The sequence below is a fragment of the Centroberyx gerrardi genome, chromosome 15 (assembly GCF_048128805.1).
Source record: "Centroberyx gerrardi isolate f3 chromosome 15, fCenGer3.hap1.cur.20231027, whole genome shotgun sequence".
NCBI classification, from domain to species: domain Eukaryota; kingdom Metazoa; phylum Chordata; class Actinopteri; order Beryciformes; family Berycidae; genus Centroberyx; species Centroberyx gerrardi.
Window position 1 is genome coordinate 26,390,776 of NC_136011.1, and position 8,838 is coordinate 26,399,613.

An 8,838-nucleotide genomic window follows, 5' to 3' on the forward strand; every position below is an offset into this window, starting at 1 on the left:
TTCCACCTCCTGTCTCTCCTTCTCTATTCTTTCCTGTCTTTCTCTTTTTACCCCTTTTCCTCTTTTCTCTATATATTTTATAGTAGTCTTTCTCTCTTTCTCTTATCTATTCTCTGTATTTTATTTTACAGCTGTCTTTCTCTCTTTCCCTTATCTGTTATTAATACATATTTTTTTATAGCTGTTCCCCCCCCCGCCCCCCAAGTCTCTCTCCCTCTTCTTATAGCTTACTGTCTTTTCCGATCAAATCAATTCACTTCACAGAGCTTTACTGGCATGCTAAGATGTTTCCAAAGATTGCCAAAGCACAACAACAGCAAATACTGTATATATATATATAAAAATCTCTATATATAAAGACAACAAAACAAAGACAACAAGGATATAAGCCATCAACATTTTAATGAACATTCGATCAAGAAAAGAACCCCAAACATGCTGATATATCATTATTATTTTTATTATTAGTGAGATGCTGGGATTCTACTGTAAGCTCTATTGCTCTTAATTCCTATAACTCTTCTTCTCTTTTCCTCTCATTCTCTCTCTGTGCTTCTTTCTCCGTTTTAATTCAGTTTCAATTCAACGTGCTTTATTGGCATGCAAGCTGAGAACAATAGCACAAACAAGCGTTTAAAGATAGTCATTTGTACATTAAATTAAATGCCTCTCGCCCCTTGTATCAGTGTGTGCGAGTGTGCTTGTGTGTGTGTGTGTGTGCAGTGTGTATCAGGAGTCTATGTGTAAGCATTTAGTATTTGTGTAGAGACAAAAAGGTTCAACTGGTAATTACTGAATACAAAAAACTAGGAAGGAAAAAGAGATAGAGAAAGAAATCCCAGTTCATTCTGAGGTGTTTTGTTTGTGTATAGATCGGTCAGGTTTCTCTTTCTCTCTCTCTCTTCTCCTCTATCGTTCTCTCTCTTCCTAACTCGGGCGGGACATTTGCGGACATAAGGTCAAAGGTCACTCCCACGTCTAAAATTAAAGTGGGGTGTCGTCAGGTTGTCCTTGTTAAAGTAGGTGAACTCCACCTGAGTGTCGGCTGCTGGGCTGTTGTATACTCGAACTGGGCTGTGTTTATGTGGGAGTGCATAAACACATAAATAGTCAAGTGCCTGAGTGTTTGGGTCTACGTGTGTGTGTGTGTGTGTGTGTGTGTGTGTGTGTGTACTTCTTCAGTGTATGCTGTATGCATGATAGAGTGCAGTGAGTTATGGTTAAGTGTCTGTTCTGTGTGATTGTGTGTAGAGAAGTGTGTTGTTTAAGCGTCTGTGTATCTCTATATTTGTATTTCTGTGTGTGTGTTTGTATGTGTGTGTGTATGCCTTTATTACTCTGTGTGTGTGTGTTAGTGTGTGTTGTTTATGCGCGTGTCTATGCACACACACCTCTATGTGGTGTCAATGTGTGTGTGTCTGTGTTTATCTGTGTGTGTGTGTGTGTGTGTGTCAGTAATTGAGAGCATGTTGACATGACTTGTACACTGACCTATCCGCTGCTTTTCCCGCCTCCCCTCTCCAGTCTAGTGTAGGTGTGTGTGTGTGTGTGTGTGTATACTTGGAGTGTGTGTGTACGCCCCGGTCGGTTGTCGTAGACACGTCGCTGCGGCAACAGAACATCGCCACGGTAACTCGGCATCATCACGCCGCCCACGGCCTCTCAGCAGAGAACAGTCGCTGACACAGAGTAACCTACTGCTGAGTGAGTGTGTGTGTGTGTGAGTGTGTGTGTGTGTGTGTGTGCTCTTGTGTGGGTGTCTGCATGTCAAAGAGAGGACTTGGTCATCAACTTCTGCCAAGAGAAAGAGTGGGAGACGAAGGGAGAGAGAGAGAGAGAGGGAAAGGAAAAGGCAGGAAGAGATGCAGGGAATGAAAAGTTGGAGAGAGAGAGAGAAAGAGAGAGAGAGAGGTAAGGTAGGAAGAGAGCGATAGAGAAATGGACTGAGATTGCATAAGGGAGAGAGGAGGAAAGGTAGAGAAGGGAGGGAGTGAGGGAGGGATGAGAGGAAGGAAAGAGAGAGAGACTGAGGAAAGGAGAGAGAGAAGGAGAGATAGACAGAGGGAGTGAGGGAGAAAGAAAGGTGTGAGCAGAATGACAGGAAAACAGATGGAAACGTAGGAGATGAAGGAGAAGTTTCTTAGTTACTGAACAATGAGAAGTTATTGTAGTAATCTTGTGTTTTACTCCACCTAGTGGCCAGGTATATTTATATATAAAAAAAAAAAAAATCCCAAAAGAAGAAGAAAAATCCAACTTCTAAAAAGAAGAAAAGTCCAACTTTTGCGTCGTCTCCAGTCCATCTTGACTCTGTCCACTTAACTGGAAGTTGTATTATTGAGTGGATTTGTGAGGTATTTTCCAATTTTCTTTTTTTTTTTACAGTAGATCACATAATATTTCATTCTAAATTAACCATTTAAAATCTGAACAAATGTCTGATGATTTGATGATGATGATAATGTCATGTAGGTGATCATCTGGTGTACAACGGGCTGTTACTTTGCTGTAACGAATACTATAACCTCCCTCCAAAGTGGACTGGTTATGGCAGCTGTGGGCCGGTTAATCAAGGCACAGACGAGCCGCCACAGCCGCCAACCCGTCCTCCATGTTGTGGTTCTGCTGTGTGTGCAACTTGTCCTCTGCTCCAACCAGCTGGGGACAGCGCTGCGTCGGAGATGACGCACACGCAATGTGACAGATTCAGTTCTGAACCAGACGAAGACCTTCAGCTAAACACCGAAAATGTAAATGTGACAAAGCAAGCGAGAAATTTCGCTCCATGGTGCCGTCAGACAGTCTTTACACCTCTCTAGACAGTCTCTGCTCCCAGTTGAGCTACACACAGAAAAATAAAAGGTGCGGACTGGAACCGAAAATGGTTCTTCGGAGGGATGCCGCAGAATAATTCTGATCTGAGAGGTTCCACAAAGAACCTTTCAAGGTTTTTCAAAGAACCATGTCTGCTCTCCTTTGCTTAGATAGCTGCATTGTGTTTTTGTTTATCTGCCCTTCTTATTTGCAATTGCACAATATATGAGGGGTTTGGTTATTTCCCACATTTATGCCATCACCCATCATCCACTTAATTATTAAAAACCTTTCTTGAAATGTTCTCTGTGGAACCATTAATGTTTTTTCTATGTCATCACTCCCAAGAACCATTTTCAGTTCCAGTTCGCACCTTCATTTTTCTGTGTACCAAACATTTGAGAAAATGACAACTTTTTGATTTCTTTTTAAAGGATATTAGATAAGTTGTATCCTTGGCTGACAAAATGAAAGCACTTTTAAAGACTGGTTTCCTCTTTATTTTATAGATATTGAATTATGAACTTCCCCCAAAATGGATATGTAGCCCTTTGGAATGAAACCCTCCATTTTAAGGCAAAGGAAACAACTTTTCATGAAGCTGTCATCGAACGGGGTGATGCTTGTTGGTTTTTAGGTTTTTCAAGCACTCTCTCATACATATATACACTGATGCCAAGGCACTTAATCTCCAGCCCTCTCTGCTCAGCGGCCTCCAGCTCCCAGAGGTGAGTGTATGTTGTCACTGTGTGAATCTGAAGCCGGGCTCACACACACTGAAACTCCATACACAGCACAGAATAACATGAGGCTTCATTTTGATTCATTCAAGAAATCTGCATTCAATCTTGTGGAGTTTATTGGGCTTTACGCCAAGTACAAATTTCCTTGTACATCCATGTCACACACACACACACACACACACACACACACACACACTTACACATCATGCTGTAGCTAATCAGTGCTTTAAATCTGTGAGTCTCCTTAATCAAAGGATCCATGAAACAATTATGCGGTGATGTCACAGATCAGCGTGGCGTAGCACAGATTAGATATGATAAGGCGTGTGTGTGTCGTGGATTAGTAAATATGTGTGGGTCTGTATGATAGTGTGTAATTGAATGTGTGTATGTGTGTTTCAAAGATCAGCCAATCAGTGAATCAATTACGGGGACTTGGAGATAAATCCATCAAATGATAACGAACACCACTCCTGCCTATCAACACGTGCTATTAGTATTCATTTTTTTTAATTAGATAAGTATTTCCATTTTTAACCTGAGCTCAAAGCCGTGCTTCACATCATACGGTTCAACACAGTCACAGCCAGCTGCACTGCAGCAGCAGCTGCCTGTTTGACCCGGATCCTTTGTCATTATTGGTTTAACACACAAAAAAAAAACTAGATGAAGTAGGGTTAAAAACCAGGGCTGTGGCCGGAATGGATCGCTATTCCCTCATTTGTATTTCCCTACATAGTGCTGCTCTATTAGTGCACTAATTAGTGGTAAATCACACATGATTAATGAGTGAATTTGGACACTTAATTCATCATCATTCATCATCAACCTGCGTCTGTATTCACCAGTCGCATAAACAAATGTTTCAACTAACATTTGACAAGTTACCAATATTCCTTCAAAGCCAACCATATATGTGTCACTAGCTGACATTAAACAGAAATAAAATATTCACCGACGTTCCCATCTAGGTGTTTTCCGACTATATGTCAGTGAATAAATATTCTATGCATTGGAGTTGTGTGCGGCTACTTTTTTCTGTTTATTTTCACACGGCCAGCACTTCACCAGTCCAGGTGTGCGGTTTCCTTCACGTTTTGGACTTCTCACTAGCTGACATTAACAAAAAACACGTTACAGTAAGATATGTACCGTATAACTTGCAGCTAGAGATAAATACCTTCCTGAATAACAGACCTTAATGTTAATGTTAGCGTTAACGAGCTCAAATTAGCGTAACAAAACGTGCACTTATAATTAGTTAGTTAGAATTGGCAGTTAAAAGAAAACATCTTTGGAATAGCTTGACATCTTTTTGGTACCAAAAAAAGTGTATTTATGTGCATTTGTAAACAAGGTTTGGTGAAGAAGAGGATGCCATCATTATAAAACCACGGAAGGGTTACTTCCGTGGTTTTTATGGTTTTAGTGACCAGGCTTGTTCACTAGATATTACAGTGCATTGTGGGAAATATGTAGTGCCCTCAAAATCATTCCACAAAGTCATTTTGCGATTCGGACACTAACAAAAACTGTCTGACGTACGTATTAGTGCCCTAAAACGCAGATAGTGATCCATTCCGGCCACAGCCCTGATTTTATGTTCCCATGTGACTCTCTCTCTCTCTCACACATACACACACACTCACACACACACACAAACACAAACACACACACACACACACACAAATCCTCCTCATGTTTCCCAACCTAGACATCTGTTGCATCTGAATATTCTGGAACAAAGGTTGTAACTCATAATCTGAGTTGTGCTCTGAAGCAGAGAACACACACACACACACACACACACACACACACATTCACTCACAGTATAAAGTAACACACAATGAGATGCATGCACACACACACAAACACAAATATGCATGTGCACATACACACACTCTCTCTCTCTCTCTCTCTCGGACACACACACACACACACACACACACATGCACACACACACACACGCACACACACACACACACACACGCCGGATGTGGAGGAGAGTTCATGCTCTGGCATTTGCCTGACATTTAATTTCAATCCGCTCCATGTGTGTGAAACACCTGCTATAACATGGCTACACACACACACACATACACACACACACCCACACACACACACACACACACACACACAGTCTGTCAATGTATTTTCCTTTTGCTTGTCAGTCAGTCAAGCTAGCCAACCAGTTAGTAAGCCAATCAACCAGTCAGCCAGTAATCTGCCAAAGCTGTCAGTGAGAGCAGAAATAATATGTGTTATGTTATGTATATGTGTGTGTGTGTGTGTGTGTGTGTGTGTGTGTGTGGTTCCTACCTGGACCTTTAGTGCTGGGAGGAAGAAGTGACAGGCCCATTACAAGATCCTAACCTTCTGCCCTGTCCAGACTCTCTCTCTCTCTCTCTCTCTCTCTCTCTCTCTCTCTCTCTCTGTCTCTCTCTTTTGCTATTCCTAGCTTTCCAACAGGTTTGACATTTCTACTGAATAAATGCTACTTGGTCCACTGGCCTTGGGGCAGCAGGCTTACAGAGAGAGAGAGAGAGAGAGAGAGAGAGAGAGAGGGAGGGAGGAAGGGAGGGAGAGATGGAGCAGAAAAGGGAGAGAGAGGGAGGCGGTGAATGAGTGAGAGGGACGGAGAGACAGAGAGAAGACCGAGAAACTGAGCGAAGAGAGACAGATTGACAGAGAAAGAAGGAAGAGAGTGGCGAGACAACGAAGGAGAGAGAGAGAGAGAGAGAGAGAGAGAGAGAGAGAGAGAGAGAGAGAGAGAGAGAGAGAACCAGGAAACACTGATGTCTCATGATAACCTCTGACATGTGGAGCAGCACCTCACGATCGGACACTAAGTCAAACCCGTATGAGCTGCAGCTGGACGTCTGTCTGAAGGCTTCAGTGACTGGTCAGGGAACATCCAATTAGTGTCAAATTCAGTGTGAGTCCCTGCAGAGCTGCTCAGGTGATTTTCCATTTCCACACATGCACACAAAAACCTACCTATACTTTACCCCTAGCCTGCTCCCAGACTCCTGAACCTCGTCCCGCCCACTCTTCAGATTTGGTCGAGCGATTCAGAGGCTGTATTTCAAAATGTAGGGCTCTTCACTTTAAAGTGAACATAATGAGGCGGCCACGCCCACCGCCGCCATATTGAAGGGCATTCCAATCCAAAGTGTGTAAAACTCGCCCCTTCAAAGGGCCCTATGTAACGGTCGTTTTGGAAGTGAGCAGGCGACGGTCACTTTGCTCCCACAATTCTTTGCGACGTCACCAGCCTAATCAAGAAAACGACGACAACAATGGCGGCGACCGGCAGCGAACAGTTCACGTACAAGTGTTAAGTTACTAACTTTATATCAACAACATACTGTATCTTCTTGACTTGACATACCCAGCGCAAACATGTAGAACCGTTAAGCTTTTGTAGTCTTGAGAAAACTTAAGTATTTCCTCCTTTCGAGACAGTCACAACACTGATGACCGTCTGCCTTGTTGACACATACCGTATTTCCTCTAATATTGGCCCGGGCCTTTATTTACCTCGACTGCAGAGGGTACCAGGCCTTTATTGGAAGCAGGCTTATATTAGAGACAGGCCTTTATTTCTAATTCCCTCTGTTTGATAAGTATATTTGCTCATATTTTAGTACGAAGCCTCCTTGTTTTCTGATCTGCTTCTGTTGGGGTTCGTTAGGTAGCCGTTTTTTTGTTACTGCAATGCATTACGATAATTACGGTAATCGACGACGGCACGCTCCAGAGACTTCCGCCGGCCGAGCCGTCTTGTGGCACTTGTACGCTACTACAAACTACAGTTACAAACAGGCACCAGGAGTTTACCGGTATCCACCGTTGTTTTTTCCTTTGTTTTTTTCCCCGGCCGGTCTTTATCTGTTTGTGTCGACCATGCCCCCGGCCATTATCGGAGACCTGGCTTTTAATTGACTACAGGCCACTATTAGAGGAAATATGGTATGCGACGGCCCCGAAAAATGACGTCGAAGGGCGTTCCAAATGACCGTTACTTGGAAACCCTACTCCCTGCGGCCCTTCAGAGTTTTCACTACGAAGGGAAGTGACTTCACAGGGTGTAGGGTGTAGGGATGAAATACAGCCAGAGATTCTGGTGTTGCTTGTTCTCGCTCTGAGAAACAATTGAGCCAATCAGCGCCTTTGTGGGCGGGACTAAAGTTTGAACCGTTCGTGCAGCGGTTTTTCATTGGCGTTTCGGCAGAATAATACTTGTTGAAATCTCCCCCTTAACCAACAGATTGTCTTTGCAAAGACGATATTTTTGTCAAAATCGACCGACATTCTTGGTAAAGTTGGTAAATCCGCTGCTGTCCGGATACGTCCGTCACTAGTGATTGGTTCAGGGAAAATCAACCCCCCACATTTTATTTTTTTTAATGTATTCACTTAAAGTTCAGTTATGTTTTGTGTAAATTCATTCTTTGTTTGATCCCAGAATTTCCCATTTCACTGAATAGGTGTGGCGGGTCAACCTGCTGCAAAGAGCCGCTAACCCACTGAAAAGAATTGTATTACTCTGGTTTTCACTTGAGAGTTTTAGTGTCCCATGCTGTTTCCACTCGACCTTTTTTGTTAAAAGTGCTTCATAAACAGAGTGACTCAGACTACTTTCTGTTTTAGCACGACTGAAAAATGACAAATGGCTTCAGATTTGGATGATGAAGCAAAGCGAAATGCTAAATCAGTGTTGGGAAACAAAGAGTTGGAAAAATGCTTCTTTCAATGGCAGCATGATCAAAATCCTGTGGCAGCATGACATGACAGGATGCTTTGTTAACATAGTGTTTGGGTGCTGTGGCTCTGACCTCTGACCTGCACTCCTTACTGTCAGTTGTGTGTAATGATGGTGATCTGGGAGCTGAAGCTTATCGCACCTCATGCTGGAATAGAGCATCAGCTAAATGACTCAAATATGGAGTAAACGTTTGCTTTGAGGTGAGAAGATTCCATAAACTCATTGGATTTTTAACCTCACATGCAAAAAGTAGACATTTGCTTCTCTTCGTTTCGTGTATTTCATGTTTTATCACTGTGCAAATAAACTGAAACTAAAGCAAAATGTTCCTCTGTGGCGTAGTTATTGTGATTCTACGTCTGTCCAAGCCACGCTCTTTGAATTCTGAGAACGGAGAAAGTGATGAATGACTCAGAAACGGAAGTGAAGGAAGGAAAATAAAGAAATATAAAGGCAGCGCAGGCTAAATCAGTGTCTAGACAGTGAGTTTATGTCAGGAAAGATTGAAACAGG